General features: G+C 44.5%; 1 protein-coding gene across 8 annotated transcripts in view; it reads left to right on the top strand.

Moving 5' to 3' along the window:
• DISC1 (DISC1 scaffold protein) overlaps positions 1-17,309 on the top strand; it is a 428,932-nt gene that overhangs the window by 153,526 nt on the left and 258,097 nt on the right. The gene's annotated exons all lie outside the window — the stretch shown is intronic.

Raw genomic sequence — 17,309 nt, 5'->3', positions numbered from 1 at the left:
CTCTCTGTTCTCCTTCTGGGACTCCTATACTGCAAATGTTGGTGCATTTAATGTTGTTCCAGGGGTCTCTTAGGCTGTCTACATTTCTTTTCATTCTTTTTTTCTATATTCTGTTCTGTGGCAGTGATTTCTACCATTCTGTCCTCCAGGTCATTTATCCATGCTTCTGCCTAAGTTATTCTGCTATTGACTCCTTCTAGTGTTATTTGTCTCTGTTTTTTATTCTTTAGTTCTTCTAGGTCTTTGGTAAACATTTCTTGCATCTTCTCAACCTTTGCCTCCATTCTTTTTTCGGAGACCCTGAATCATCTTCACTATCATTATTCTGAATTCTTTTTCTGGAAGGTTGCCTATCTCCACTTCATTTAGTTGTTTTTCTGGGGTTTTATCTTGTCCCCTCACCTGGGACATAACTTTCTGCTTTTTCATCATGATTAACTTTGTGTAATTTGGTTTTTGTTTTAGCTGCTGTGATACTGTCTTCTTCTGTCTGCCCTCTGATGGATGAAACTAAGAGGCTTGTATAAGCTTCTTGATGGGAGGAACTGGTGGTGGGGAAAACTGGTCTTGCTCTGATGGGCAGGGCCTTGCTCAGTAAAGCTTTAATCTAATTATCTGCTGATGGGTGGGATTGTACTCCCTCCCTGATGGTTGTTTGGCCTGAGGTGACCCAGCCCTGGGGTCTACAGGCTCTGTGGTAGGGTTAACTGCAAACTCAAAGAGGGTTTACGTCAAAGGGGAACTTCCAGTGCTTCCGTCCCTGCGGTGAGCCCCTGCCGACCCACTCCTCCAGAGGAGGCCCCCCAACACTAGCAGGCAGTTTAGGTTCAGCCTCCTGTGGGGTCACTGCTCCTCTCCTCTGAGTCTTGGTACGTGCAAAATTTTGTTTGTGCCCTCCAAAACTAGAGTCTCTGTTTCCCTCAGTCCTCTGGAAGGCCTATAATCAAATCCTACTGGCCCTGAAGGCCAGATTCCCTGTGGGTTCCCAGTCTCTTTGCTGTGTCCCCAGACTGGGAAGCCTGACATGGGGTTCAGAACATTCACAATAGTGCGAGAACTTCTTTGGTATTATTGTTCTTCAGTCTGTCAGTCACCTACCCGGCGGGTGTGAGATTTGATTTTATTGTGATTGCGCCCTCCTACTGTCTCACTGCAGCTTCTTCTTTGTCTTTGGACGTGGGGTATTTTTTTGGTGAGTTCCAGGGTCCTCCTGTCGATGGTTGTCCAACAGCTAGTTGCAATTCTGGTGCTTTCGCAGGAGGACATGTGTGCAAGCCCTTATACTCTGCCATCTTGAAGGGGAAGCCTTGAAGTGTTTCTTGTATATTTACTTTCAGTTACTGTTGCATTCCTGCTCTGGGAAAATATTCCTACTCACTCCAGGTTTTTTTTTTCTAAAGTCTTCAAGGTACCTGAGGACTCTAGGTCTAAAACTAGAGAGCCTTTTCAGTCCCAGTAACTTCTCCTTACTATTTATAGGGGCATTGCTTGAAACCAGTACAAATGCAGGCTCACAGCTGAAAGGGTTGCTGTTTAGTAGTCATTCTGATCACTGGCTGCTGTTTTGTGATTTCTGTCTATTAACATCGCCTTTGAATTGAAGGTCACAGTTTTATTTGTGTTGTGGTGCTTCAGCCAAAAGAAAACAGCTTAGTTCTATTTTGTTCCAAGGAACTAATATTCTAGCATGCTTGATTCCTCCTGATTGGATTTCAGCCTAATTGGAATGGCTGTGGCTGGGGGAAAGAATTTATTTAATCTTCTTAGGTTTTTTTGGAATATGCCATTTTATCTCTATCCCTTTATGCCACTCAAAGAATTTAAGCTGTTTATGTTGCCATGCCATTAGCCAGAGATCAATTTAGGAGAATCCTTTGGCATGAGGCATCACGTTTGGAGTATTCTATTTGTCCATTGTTGAAGGGGACAGGCACATCAATGTGGTTTGCATTATATTTTTAAAATGACAGTGGTTGGTTAACGGTGCACTCCTAATATTCTGAATTCTATTAGAGATGGATATATTGAAAGATGTTCTACAAAAAAACAATGAAGTCCAAAAAGATTACAGGTTGTGGTGATTACTATCAAAAGGATGAGAGAGCCTGTGGTTTTTGAGCGGTGACAAGCAGATGTGCCCAACTAATTTTGTATGGAAACACGAGCAGAGCAAATTACTCATGAAAAGTCTGTTCACAGAAACTAAATGAATGGCACGTCCAGTTTAATAGTGAAAATGGAGTGCAATCAAAACCAGTGGAGAGAGATGATGAACAGGCATTTGAACTCTCTCACTTGTATGACTTCTAAAAATAGCCTTAGAGCCAACAGAAGGTTCACAGGGCTGACAGACACATCAGCTCAGTGGTCCCAAACCCTCGGACAGATGTGGAGAACGATAAAGGAGCCCATGAAGGAGGAGGTCAGAAGAGACCACTTAGATTTGCTATAGCGTCATTCTACAAGAGGTCCAGGAATCAGTGGCTGGATCTTTAAGCTGTGCTACTGCTTTCCAGAAATGCCCATAGCCTTGCAGATGTGGCCAGTCTGCTGTAAAGCTTTGTCCTTTTCATCCTAATAAACCTTCAGTATTCAGTCTACAGAGGTGTTCCATTTATCAGCTGTGTGCCTAGATTGCTAAGTGAGTTACTAACTGACTGAGTGAGTTAGTAATTGCCGAAGTGATTAAGCCATTTTGGTAATGACTGATCATATATCTAAATTCAATTAAAATGAGGAACATGTCATAAAAAGTTGTTTCACATAGGAAGATCTGCCATTATATTTTAAACAAGAGTTTCTCTTTCACAGTTTATACAGTTTTAAATGGCTGAAAGAAAAACACGCCCAACTGTGGTTGCTTCATAATTAGTGCTAGTTGACCCCAGGTAGGCACCCTACTTGCTGTTACCTGAATGAACCAGCTGATAATTACCTTGTATATCTAAAAGTGGAGTTTATCTATCAAAATTCATATTTATTTATTGAAGTATAGTTGATTTGCAATGTGTTAGTTTCAGGTATATGGCAAAGTGATATATGTGTGTGTGTGTGTGTGTGTGTCTGAATCACTTTATGGCCGTTCCAATGGCATTAGTGGTAAAGAACCCGCCTGCCAATACAGGAGATGCAGGAGACCCATGTTTGATCCCTGGGTCGGGCAGGTCCCCTGGAGGAGAGCAAGACAATCCTCTCCAGTATTCCTGCCTGGAGAATCCTGTGAACAGAGGAGCCTGGTGAGCTACAGTCCATGGGGTTGCAAAGAGTCAGACACAACTAAAGCGGCTAAGCACACACACAGACACACACACACACATGCAAACAGAAAAACTCAAATGAACATTTTGGCCAACCCAATGTATTCTTTTCCAGACTGTTTTCCCTTATAGGTTATTACAAAATGTTGAGTGTAGTTCCACAGGCTATAGTAGGGCCTTGTTAAGAAATATGCTTTAAATATAAAGACATAAAAGGGTTTAAAGTAATACCACATAAACATGTATCATCATCCAAGCAAAGCTGGACTGGCTTCTTTTAAGGAGCGTATAACTGAATCTTGGTCTTCTACCCAATTTCTCTCTACCTTTTAATTGGGGTGTTTCTCGTGGAGTTGCTAAGTCATGTCTGATCTTTTGTGAACCCGTGGACTGTAGCCTGCCAGGCTTCTCTGTCCATGGGATTTTCTAGGCAAGAATCCTAAAGCGAGTTGTCATTTCCTACTTCAGAGGATCTTCCCAATCCAGGGATCAAACCAGGGTCTTCTCTGTCCCCTGCATTGGTAGGTAGATTCTTTACCACTGAGCCACCAGGGAAGCCCAATTGGGGGTGTTTAGATGCTTTTATATAAAAGTGGAATTTTAAACATAATTAGTTTATGTTTAAAGCAATACATGATCATTGTAAAAAAAATCTAGAAATATAAAATATAATATATAGAAATATAAAAACATTCAGAAATATAAATTTAAAAAATCATCTTTATTCTCAAGATGCAGAGACAGTTATCTACTCTTAATATTTTGGGGTGTGTTCTCATCAACTTTTTTCATTGTTCTGCCTTTCTTCTCTTGTCATTTCTTTTGGGTTCTCTGCTTTGCAGCTATTTGGAAATGAATGTTCCTCCGTCTTGGAAATGCTTTCAACGCCTGTCTTGTAATAAGTAGCTGGCGCGTTAGGTGGGTCTCTCTAGCCGCAGGAGTGGCGGCTGGGGTGGTGGTGTAGCAGACGTGGTGGAGGAGGCTGGAATCCTGGGGGCACCTGGCTCTTACAGAGATAAGGATTTGCCAGTAGAAATTCAGCCACTGCAGATTCTGAACAGCGAACTCAGAGCACATAGGTGCAGTCGTCCAGTTTCCCACAGCATCTGTGGGAACATACTTTAGAGACAATTTTTATCACTCTGAATATCTCAGGCTTTTACATAAAGTAACCACAATTCAGTTGGTCAGTTACTTGCCTAGGGCATTTGGTAATTGACATTTGGTGAAAGAAATATTTTCTTGTGAATTTAATGTTGAGAGTTGAGGCAAAGAGTATTTTGGAGGGACCCATAACCAAGCCTTCCTTTGGCAAACTCACGATCCTGAGGAATTCTTTATATTTTCTGTTGTTTCTGAATATTGCGACTTGTAGCATGGTCTGCAGGCCAAAGGACAGCATTTGTGGGCACACTACACACACACACACGCACGCACACACACACACTTGGTGGTATAATGAATGACAAGCCCAGACCTGGGGTAGAACCTGGAAGTTTCATTACTTTTGCTGTTTTGATCACTCACCATTGATTTTGCCTGGTAAATTCTTGCTGAGGAAGAAGAGATGCTTCAGACCAAATATTCTATGAAAATATTTCAGAGAGAATCAACAAATATTTATTAAGAGAAAGGTGATAGGCTAAATGCTGAGTGAGCAAATACCGTGATTAAATCATTGCTTGTCTTCTGAAATTTTTGTATCTCCCCCAAATGTTTGTTTTTCCTTTTATACCACAACCAAAGTAATTTCTTAGTCTTCTTTCCACACATCGGAGAGCTTAAAAATATAACATTTCTGGAAATCCTCTTTGGGATACACTGAAAAGATCTATGACCCAGGGAGACCAGGCTTACCTTAAGCAGTTTAGCATTAAGAATTGGAGGAAGCCAATCTCCATTTTTTATGCAGAAATCAAAGAGTGGGATAAGTAACCAGTAGGCTTTCAAAAAATAGAATGCTTTCCTAAATACTAAACAGCTCAAGATTTTACAGCTGATTTTATAAGAAGTGAAATGGAGAAAAGATCACCTGCAATTGCATGACTGATTGCCAAAATTCTTAGTTCCTCCCAGATTAAAAAAAAAATGTTTATAAATAATTATGGACCATATACTGTGTCGAGCTAAGTTGCTTTAGTTGTGTCCAAGTTTTGCAACCCCATGGACTGTGGCCCATCAGGCTCCTCTGTCCATGGGATTTTCCAGGTAAGAATACTGGAGTGGGTTGCCATGCTCTCTTCCAGGGGATCTTCCTGACCCAGAGATCAAATCTGTGTCTCTTACTGGTTCCTACATTGGCAGGTGGGTTCTTTACCACTAGTGCCACCTGGGAAGCCCCCTGCATATAATTTTGTATCCTGTTTTTCTTGTGTAATATTAAATTAAATCTATTTAAATTTAAAATTAAAAATAAAATTTAATGTTAAAATCTGCTCCCTCGCAGATTTTCTAATTGTTTTTTGACTTGCTATGTACCATTCCATATGAGTGGCTAAATACCATAACTTATGTAAACATTCCCCTAGAATTGGATCTGAGGCTGTTTCCACGTTTGCCAGTTTTTTTTTTTTTGTTTGTTTGTTTTGGCTCCTGAATGCTTCCTGTGAGAAAAGTGGGTCAGGTGAAAGATGGGTTGATAGAGTAGTTTGTATTTGCATAACGTATGTATATGTGTTAGTTGTTCAGTCGTGTTTGACTCTTTGCCGCCCCATAGGCTGTAGCTTGTTAGGCTCCTCTGTCCATGGACTTCACCAGGCTTGAATACTGGAGTAGATAGCTGTTCCCTTCTCTAGGGGGTCTTCCCAACCCAGGCATCAAACCCAGGTCTCCTGCACTGCAGGCAGATTCTTTACCATCTGAACCACCAGGGAAACCTTGTATAATGCATCCTGGTGTCTATTTCAGGATATGGTCTACACTGTAGGATGTGATCTTCTCTGTAGAACAGGTTTTGGGGGCAGACAGACCTTGGTTTTATTTCTAAATCCACATAGTGGTACAACTAACCCAGAAAAAAATCTCTTAAGCTTTCCATGAGCCTCAGTCTTTTGATCCACGAAATGGGAAGAACCACAGCCCCCTTGTGAGGTTGCTGTGAGGATGGCATGACTGATAGATAGCAAGGCACTTGGCAGTAGTGGTTTGCATAGAATGGTTGTTGTTTTTCCATGTCTGCAGCGTTCTTCATGCAAATGTACACATTCATTTATTTATGAATGAATAAATACCTAGTACCTTTGCCTAGTACCTACTGTGAGCCTAGTGCTGAACTGGATATTGGCAGAGATGATTAGGACTCAGCTCTGCCCAGTGGGCGCCACTGTCTCTAGGGACCCACACAGATGAGTAGACAGACAGCCTCTCTGTGTTATGGGGCAAACTGTGGGTGTGGGTACAGTTTTGGGGGTGGCTCTTGGGAAGTCTAATAGAAAAAGCCTAGAGTTTGCCACCAAAAGAGTCAAGGTTCACATTCTGAAAAGTGAAAGTGAAAGTCACTCAGTTGTGTCTGACTCTTTGCAACCCCATGGACTATACAGTCCATGGAACTCTCCAGGCCAGAATACTGGTGTGGGCAGCCTTTCCCTTCTCCGGGGGATCTTCCCAACCCAGGGATCGAGCCCAGGTCTCCATATTGCAGGTGAATTCTTTACCAGCTGAGCCACAAGGGAAGCCCAGATCTTGTGCAAATGACTTAAATTCTCTGCATCTTAGGTTCTGCAATTGCATTCCTGCTATAAAAGTCCTGTGAAGCTCAGAAATAATGTATATATGGTGCCGGGCATGTAATAGATGCTCAGAAAGGATTATTATGCTTGAAGGCTTCAGTGCCCCAAGAGTGGCTGATTTTTATGATAATGAGTCCAGCAGATTCCAACACAATGAAATGTCAGAGGCTGGCTCCGGTCAAGATGATAAAATATGTTTTATCACAGTCTTATTCTTTGTAAACTGGTCATCTCACATGGTGTGTATGGTAATGTGGAATTGTTACACTATTCAGCTCTCAATGAATAGCATTTCTTGGCTATTATGTAAAAACCAAGACAGAATGACTTAGGAAGACATTGATTGCTTCTTAACTTTAAAGGGCCCCCTTAGAATGTAGAATGGTTGCACAGCCAAGAAACGGGTTTACACCATCTGTTCTGTCATCCCATAGAGGGAACAAGGCAGTGGGAATTGAGTCTGTTTAGCAGGATGCCTTCAGGTGTGAAGATTTCTTACTGCTCTGTAAATGGTTGTTTGCTTATTTATTCACAGATGTAGAAATTACTTTTCTTTCATTCTGTTTCCATCTTGTAGCCCAAGAAACAAGTGCTTAGGACTAATGTGCCAAGGAATAATGGATGAGTGCTGCCCCTCAATTAAACTTTAATAAATATGTTGCAGCAACATCAAAAAAAGCATTTGCTTGATCCAAATTGGAATGAGATGTTGGTTAGCATTTTCATTGCTGAGGTCCTATAAATAGTGTATTAGATTCATGAATTAAATACATAGTATCATTGAGAACATATTATGCATCATTTTGCTTACTGCTTGGTAATATCTTTCCTGGTTAACTTTGAGTTTGTTTGTTTGTACTACTCCACTATGTTTACAAAAGGCAATCCCAAATTCTGATGTTGTGACTGTTCTGACAGTCAGTCAGTCAACCACATTTACTCAGCACCTGCTGTGTGCAATGCTCTCTAAAATTCTGGCTTTCAGACTTGAGCTACAAACTGAAATCAGATGAACAATATGTGCAGAAGGCTTGCAGAGGTGTACCAGAAAGAAAAGCCAGAGACGGTGCGTTATGTTTCCTCAACCACTGGCCAAGTAGAATGATAGAGGAGATTTTCTTAAGACAGAACAGAATTCAGGCAAATGACGTCAAGTCACAAACACCACACTTAGTTGTGCTGCAGTTGTCTACTTGTAAGTTTTTTTTAATTTACATTTTAAATTAAAATTTTAAAACAAAATCTACTTATTTGACTGTGCTGTGCTTTAGTTGCAGCATGTGGGATCTTTGATCTTCGTTGCCACATGTGACGTCTATAGTTGCAGGTATGTTGGCTCTTAGTTCCCTGACCAGGGATCAAACCTAGGCCCCCTGCATTGGGAGCATGAAGTCTTAGATACTGGACCACCAGGGAAGTTGCTATTTATAAGTTTTAGAATGAATTTATTTGGAAATAATTTTCCACTTACAGAAGTTGCAAATGCAGTACAAGGAGCTCACATCTCTCCCTCCCTCTGGGTCCCCCGCTGGATGCGTGTATCACTGAAGAGTCACCTGCGGACGTGATGCCTCAGCAGCCCTACGTACCCCACGCACATCCCCAAACAGAGATCCTGTCACACGCCCCCACCCTGCAACCGTCTCAGTCAGTCGAGGAATCAACACTGACCCACTGTTCCTGTCCGGTCCTCAGACTGTTCACACATCACCAACCAGGATCCAGCACTGGGTGCTTATCCTCCATGGAGTAGAACACACGATGCACGTGGTCCTCATATGCCCTCAGTCTCCTCCTATTTGAAACCATTCCTCAGTACTCGGTCCTATGTCCTTGGGAGTTTTAAGGCGTGCAGACCTGACGTTTCGTTGGACGACCTCCAGCGTGGGCCCACCTCCAGCGTGTTTCCTTGTGACTGGACTTGGGCGGTGCAGCCCTGACAGGGACGTGATGGAAATGAGGGACAGGGCCTGTGCACTTCTTGGTGCGTCTTAGCAGGAATCTCACTAGGGAGATCCTCTGGCCACCACTGATGCTAACCTTGACCATCTGGTTATGCCTGTGGCTTCCAGGCTTCTCAGCATGTGGTTACCATTTGTCCTCTAGAAACTGATTAGATGCTAAGATTACACTTCTACCCTGCACTTTACCAAAGAGCTGTTCCTTTTTAGCAGCCGGCAATCTGCTGGCATAGATGCAATTGCAAGATTCCTGTTCTATTCAGTGGGTGGTACTTCATTCATAGCATTATTTATTTGATTCATGAGCTATTCTGATATGGCTTGTGCTGTGTGTGTGCTAAGTCACTTTACTCGTGTTCAACTCTGTGACCTCATGGACCACAGCCTGCCAGACACCTCTGTCCATGGAATTCTCCAGGCAAGAATATTGGCGTGGGTTGCCATTTCCTTTTTCAGGGGATTTTCCCAACCCAGAGATGGGACCTGCATCTCTTCTGTCTCCTGCATCAGCAGGTGGGTTCTTTACCACTAGCGCCACTTATGGGAGCTCATTCAAAGTAGTTCTTGTGTTCAGTTGATACATCCCCATCAGTCTTTAGCTTGTCCTTATTATTTGCACAGCAAGATATTCCAGACTCATCTTGAACCGGCCCTGCCTCAGAATCAGCCAGTCTTCCAACGGCTCTGGTTCCTTTCAAGGAAGATGGTATTTAGAAACCAGGATCTGTGTGCCCACTGCTGCTGGGATATTGTGTGTCTAGGCTTTCTCAGTGGATAAAGATAGAAAATATGTGTAAACACAGTCATGTATAAATCTATATTTCCATAATTATCTGTATCTGTGTTAAAGGTTGTGCTGGTGGTAAAGAACCCACCTGCCAATGCAGGAGATATAAGCAATGCAGGTTCAACCCCTAGGTTGGGAAGATCCTCTGGAGAAGGAAATGGCAACTTACCCCAGTATTCTTGCCTGGGGAATTTGATGGACAGAATAGCCTGGTGGGCTACAGTCCATGGGACTGCAAAGAGTCAGACATGACTGAGGGCGTGCACACACATCAGTTCTTCCAGTTCTAATATAACAATCCTAAATTGTTTCTGCCCTAATCTCCTTCCATAATTGTAAGAATATCCTCTAGTACTGAAACCTCTGGCTCTCTTTACCCTCCATGCACTCACTCGCTTGCTTCATCAGTTTAGTTCTCAGCGTGACCTGCCTCCCAACCTCTGGCTGTCCCCGGAGTGCGCTCTACCCTCAGACGCTGGTGGGTGCATTACCAGCGGGGGCCCCCAGGCCTCTGTGTGGCTTCCCGAGGCCCTGCCCCCTGCACCCTAAGTGCTGGCAGGCACGCACGGCCACGTGCTCCTTCACGTGCCCCCTCTCCCAGGGGGACAGCTGCTTCCCCATCCTCACGGGCAGACGAGAGAAGGCCTGTTTGTAGTTTTGACCACATGTCCCCAGTCACCGGGTCCCTGAAGAACCAGGACTGTGTCTTGCTTATCCTGGCCACCCTACAGCCAAACAATGTTCAGTTACCAGAATATTTGTTAATGGAATGCATACATGAAATAACAAATAAGCATGTCATTTAGAAAGTGAACAATGCTCTTTCCAATCATTTTCAAACACTCCTCCATCCCTCCCATTTTTCCACACTATCTACATGGGTAGATAAAATGGGCCACTCTGACTGAAGTGTGCCCTCCCCACTTTGAGGCATGTGATGGACTGAATGTTTGCATCCCCCGGATTCATATGTTGAAACCCTAAATCCTGATGTGGTGGTGGTAGGAGCTGGGGCCTTTGGGGTGATCAGATCATGAGGATGGAGCCCCGTGAATGGGATCAGTGCCCATGCAGGAAGAAGCTGGCTTCCTCTCTTTCTGACCAGTGAGGACATGCATGGTGACAGTCTGCACCCCACGCCCCAGGAGAGCCCCTCACAGGGCCTGATGTGGCCTCAGTGATACCAGACCTCCAGCCTCACAGCTGAGAGAACATGTCTGTCGTGAGCTGCCTGCCAGTACATCTCTTTGCTGTTTAATCCCAATTGTGACTTCTTTAGACCCCCTGAGGAGACGTTCTTCCCATTTAGTGGATGAAGCTCTGAGACTTAAATGGGGAAGTGACCTGTCGGACACTGAAAACTCCATCAACAGTGAAGCTGGTGATGGAATTCAGGAGCTTCTTATTTTTTATGCACTAAAATTTTTTAATTGAGGTAAAATATTTAATAATGTAATAAGGTGCATGCTAAGTCAGTTCAGTTGTGTCCAACTCTTTGTGACCCCATGGACTGTAGCCCACCAGGCTCCTCTGTCCATGGGATTCTCCAGCCAAGAATACTGGAGTAGGTTGCCATGCCCTCCTCCAGGGAATGTTCCTGACCCAACAATTGAACCCATGTTTCTTATGTCTCCTGCATTGGCAGGTGGGTTCTTTACCACCAGCGCCACCTGAGAAGCCCAATAATGTAATAAGGTGCATAAAGCTGTATTGTACAGTGCAAATCTCAGTGAATTTTTATGTATGTGTGCTCTCCATAGCCACCACCTAGAACGGGATACAGCATATTTCCAACACTCAGTGAGACTCCCTCATCCCTGTTTCCCAGACAATATCTTTACCTCTCCCATGATAAACATTATTCTGACCTCTATCACCATAGTTTGGTTTTGCCTGTTTCTGGACTTTCTATAAATGGAATTGTACAGTGTGTGTGTGAGAGTCCTCCATCTTGTTTTGCATGTAGCAGTAGTCAGTTCAGTTTTTACTGCTGTGTAGTTTATTTATCTGTGGTCCTTTGGAGTTATTTTGAGTTTTGAACCATTATAAATAAATTTATGACTGTTGTCATATGTCTTGTTTGATGGGAGTGTTTTGGATATATTCCTAGGAGTGGAATTACTGGATAATGGGATATAGTTAGTGTATATTAGCAGTTACTGCCAAACAGTTTTCCAAAATGGTTATACCAGCTCGGTGCCCTATTTCTTAGTGTTTAGATTCTGTGTTCTTTTCAAGAAGTGTTGCCACTGCATCACGCTGGGGCAGAGTGCAATGGGGGAGGATTGAGCTAGGCTAGACAGTGTGCCTGTGGTCCCCAACACCAGGCATAGACATTTGGCCTCTGTCCTGGAGGCCAGGCAAGTCCTCTGGGATTCAGAGAACATCTTGTGATAATGTGTGACAGTCTCTGAATTCCTGTGTCCATTCACTGGTTCATGAGCTGCTCACACCTGAGTGTCGTGAGGGAAGCCCTGTCAGTGATGTGCAGAGATGAAACAGTGGAGAGGTGAGCTCCTGGGTGGGAAGTGACTCAGCTGCAGAAGTGGTTAGAGTTGGGCTGGACCAGACGCAGAGCAAATGCAGAAGGTGTGAGTGTGGGGAAACCACAGGGAGGATCATCAGGATCACCAGAACCTGGAGTTACAGGAAGAAGCCAAGTCCGAGAATGTACAACTGCACACCCAACTGCACACAACTGCACAACTGCCTTTGGAAGGAGGAGCAGAGTCCTGCGAGGTAGGCAGTAGATTTTAGATTTGATGAGTGTTATGTTTTTATACTCATCCATTTACAAATGAGAACTTCCCTAGTAGTGCTAGTGGTAAAGAACCTGCCTGCCAATGCAAGAGACAGGAGACGTGGATTTGATCCCTGGGTCCAGAAGTTCCCCAGGAGCAGAGCATGGCAACCCACTCCAGTCTTCTTGCCTGGAGAATCCCATGGACAGAGGAGCCTGGTGGGCTACAGTCCATAGGGTTGCAAAGAGTCAGACATGACTGAGGCGACTTGGACGCATGCTGCTGCTAATAAAAGGGATTGAAAGTGACTGGTGATAATATATGAAACAATAGACACTATGAGGGCATTTACACTCGAGTTTAGGTTGGCCATGCTTTTGTGCCTAGCCCCTCCCAGCCAGGCGGTGATGCTGGCGCAGGTCACCGAGCACTGTGACATGGTCCTCTTCTTACAGTCATAGAAGGCCTTCCGTGAGTGGAGACAAGGTGAGGTCCCCTCTGCAAGAAGTCCAGGTGTCTTAGAGAGCCTGCCTGGGGGGCAAGGTGGGGCCCAGAAGGTGTCCCGTGGAGGAGGGATACTGAGACCCCGAGGAGGAGTAGGACTTGCCTGGACTGGTGGGGGAAGGATGTTTCTAGGGGAGGGAAGAGCGGATCCTCTCCCCTCCCCCAGCTCCTGGTGATTTCTTCCTTCTGCTTGTTCAGGCCAAAAGCAGCAGTCTCTCTAGACTGTTTTCTCTGTCCTCTGTGTCCCATCTGTGGGAAGACATCTAGAATCCGAGCAGCTTCCACACTTTCACCGACTTTTGCCTCTAGGTGGCCACTATCAGGTCTTGTTAGGGGACTTCAAGAACCTTCTACAAGTCCATGAGTCTGGTTCTGTCTTGTAAATATGTTCATTTGGGCTTCCCTGGTGGCTCAGTGGTGAAGAACCTATTTGCCAATGCAGATGTGGGTTTGATCCCTTGGTCGGGAGGAGGAAATGGCAACCCACTCCAGTATTCTTGCCTGGGAAACCGCATGGACAGAGGAGCAGGTTGCAGTCCATGGCCTCTGTCCATGGGATTCCAAGAGTCAGACAGGACTTAGCAACTAAACAGCAACAATCATTTTTTTTTTCTTTTGATTTCCACATATAAATGGCATCATAATGATATTTGTCTTTCTCTATCTGACAATTCAATTAGTATGATAATCTTTAGATCCATCCTTGGTGCTGAAAATGACATTATTTCATTCTTTTTTATGGCCGAGTAATATTCCATTATCTCTATGTACCACATCTGCTTTATCCATCCATCTGTGGATGGACATTTAGGTTGCTTCCACGTCTTGGCTATTATTCATAGTGCTTCTATGAACATAGGGGTGCATGTATCCTTTGTAATTATGGTTTCCTTTGGATATACACCTAAGAGGGGGACTTCTGGATCATATGGTAGCTCTATTTTTAGTTTTTAAAAACCTCCATACTGTTTTCCACAGTAGCTGCATCAATTTATGTTTCTACCAACAGTGTAGGAGGGTTCCCTTTTCTCCCTCTCCAGCATTTATTGTCTGTAGACTTTTTGACGATGGCCATTCTGACTGGTGTAAGATGATCTAGTGCACTTTCTAAAGTCATAAAATAGAAATAATTTAAAGTAAGTGACAGCTTTGAACATAGCTAATCACAGTTATTTCCTGGGATAATCACGATTACTTTTCCTTTGGCATTTATTGTGAATCTGATTTTTGGAAGCCAGTTTCCCATTTCTAGTGTTAGCTTCTGCTAGACCAGCTTGGGTTCTCTGTGGATTTATCATGTGGAAGCAGAGGGGTGCAATTTACAGCGCAGTGACCAGTGGAGGGAGCCCAGCCTGGGTCTCTAACTTTCTTGTGGACTCTTGAAGGCCAGCATGCAGGTAGTGTAACTAATAATAGCCAATCCTTTTGGACACATGCCAGGCGCCAGGCATGGTGCTAAATGCTTTGTGTGGATTATCTCATTTAATCCTCAGAAGACCTTGTCATGTTTAGACTATTATTAGGCCTGTTTCTGCAGATTAGGAAATGGAAGCTTAGAAAGGTTAAGTTATTTGAAGGTCAGGCAGCTAGAAATGGCAGGGTTGAGGTACAAACTCAGTTTCCTACTAATCTCTATGTAATAATATCTTGACACATCTTTATCACTGCATCAGAATTGCATCAGTATGCTATTTTAAAGCATATAAGGTATTACGTGCTTGCTTTTCACTGAAGTTTTGATTTTATATAGCAAGCTGCTGCTGCTGCTAAGTCATTTCAGTCATGTCAGACTCTGTGTGACCCCATAGACGGCAGCCCACCAGGCTCCCCCATCCCTGGGATTCTCCAGGCAAGAACACTGGAGTGGGTTGCCATTTCCTTCTCCAAGGCCTGAAAGGAAAAGTGAAAGTGAAGTCACTCAGTCATGTCCGACTCTGTGCGACCCCATACACGGCAGCCCACCAGGCTCCTCCGTCCATGGGCTTTTCTAGGCAAGAGTACTGGAGTGGGGTGCCATTGCCTTCTCCCTTATACAGCAAGAAGTAAGTCAATAACTAAGTAATAAAGCAAATAAATTAATAAAAGTGCAAACATTAATTAAAATAAAGTATTTTAAAAGAACAAAGCCTGGTGTTAGAGAGCGGGTCGGGTCAGGTCACTCCGGGCGCAATCCTGGTAGACCTGTCGGCTGACTCCTCCATGTGCTGTCAGGGTGGTGTCTGAGCCGGCCCCGCCGTCCTGCTGAAGAAGGTGGCACAGACTGGGAGCCCTGACAGTACCTGCACTTGGTCTCCAACAGGAAGCAGGTGACCTTTTCCGGTGTCACTAGAATGAATTCTTGGCAAATCCTCTCAGCACGTTTCTGGCTATTAGTCCCAAGATCTGCAGCAAATTGATGGGAAGGTCTTGCCATTGACACTCCCAGAGACTCAGGGCTGCTCCCCACGACACCTGGGCCCCTGTCTCCTCCAAGTACGTGTTGCTGCCCAAGAGGGGTGCACTGTGATTAGCGCTGACCTCTGCTGGTGTAGGATAAAAAGTGTGTCCAAAGAGCTTTCAAAATAACAAGCTTGTTGAAATAGTGTTTCCATTTAAAATTGAGTCTGATAGAAATGGCTAACTTGGAAAATGAACTGTAGGGCCGTAGAAACGTAAACGTATATTGTGAGCTGGGGCTTCACTGGTGGCTCAGTGGTAAAGAATCCGCCTGCCAATGCAGGAGATGGGGGTTCAGTCCCTGGGTCGGGAAGATCCCCTGGAGGAAGAAAGGGCTACCCACTCCAGTATTCTGGCCTGGAGAACTCCATGGACAGAGGAGCCTGGAGGGCTACAATCCCTGGGGTCGCAAAGAGTCAGACACGACTGAGCGACTAAACAACAGCAACAACAGGAAAAGAGCATCTTTAAAGAACTTTCCTTTAAATTTTGGGGCTTCCCAGGTAGTGCTAGTGGTAAAGAATCGGCCTGCCTATGCAGGAGATATAAGAGACCCAGCTTCAATCTCTGGGTTGGGAAGATGCCCTGGAGTAGGAAATGGTAACCCACTCTAATATTCTTGCTTGAAAACTTCCATGGACAGAGGAGCCTTTGGGGCTACAGTCCATGGGGCCACAAAGAGTCGGACCTGAATGAGCGACTTAGCGCACATTGTGACCTAGGCCAGAGCCCCTGGAACATCCTCTCATGGCGCACATAGTAAAGGGTGTGTGTGTGCTGAGCTGCTTCAGTCTTGTCTGACTTTGTGCAACCCGGTGGACTGTAGCCCGCCAGGCTCCTCTGTCCATAGGATTCTCTGGGCAAGAATACTGGAGTGGGTTGCCATTTCCTCCTCCAGCGGATCTTTCCAATGCAGGAATTGAACCCATGTCTCTTACGTCTCCTGAATCGGCAGGCAGGTTCTTTACCACTCAGCCACCTGGGAAGCCCCGATAGTAAAGGGTAGTATTTGCATTTCACACCGGGGTCAGCAGGTGGCACTCACGGAGGTAGCTGCCTGGGATCTCCAGGGCCCCAGAGCCCATCTACTACCCAGGGGCAGAGGGGACCAAGGTCCCTCCCACCTATCAAGGACCAACAGGAGGGGAGCTCTGATGGATATATTTTTAACCCCAGTCCTTGCATTTCTGAAAAGAATAGCTTTATGGGAAACTTACCCGTGCTTAAGGTGTTTGATTATGAGGGTAAGTTCTTAGTTAATGGGATTCCAATTTCTGCAGCTTATTTTCTTTGAAGAAAAAATGTCTCGCAGTGATCAGCGTTTATGCCTTCTCTTAGGAGACTTAATGTCTTCGAAAAAATAATAGGAGCCATACTCTCAACAGAAGTGGATCTCTGCTCATCTGTAGCATGACAGAGTTTGAACATCACTTTGGTGACTTTAGTAACTGTGAGTAAGTCTCTCTTGATGGACAGTGTCTAAGGAAACATTCTCAAAATCAACACTTGGGCACTGATCTTTTTCAACTGGTTATATAGAACTCATCAAAATTAGCAGGTTTTCTCCTAAGTGATTATGATGGTATTAAAAATAATTGGTGTGAGGTATGGGCTTCCCAGGCGGTGCAGTGGTAAAGAACCTTCCTGCTAATGCAGGAGATGCAAGAGATGCAGATTCGATCCCTGGGTCGGGAAGATCCCTTGGAGTAGGAAATGACAACCCCCTCTGGTATTCTTGCCTGGAGAATCCCATGGACAGAGGAGCCTGGCGGGTTACAGTCCATGGGGTCACAAAAGGTCAGACACAGCTGACTCAACACGCACAGTATGAGGCATCGTCCTATGTGATGATCATAATGATGATTATCATATAAATACATGGCCTGTAATCTCTG

Source organism: Cervus elaphus, chromosome 15 (assembly GCF_910594005.1).
Source record: "Cervus elaphus chromosome 15, mCerEla1.1, whole genome shotgun sequence".
Taxonomy (NCBI): Eukaryota; Metazoa; Chordata; class Mammalia; order Artiodactyla; family Cervidae; genus Cervus; species Cervus elaphus.
The sequence above is the reverse complement of the archived record's forward strand: the minus strand, read 5'-3'. Positions and strand labels throughout refer to the sequence as shown.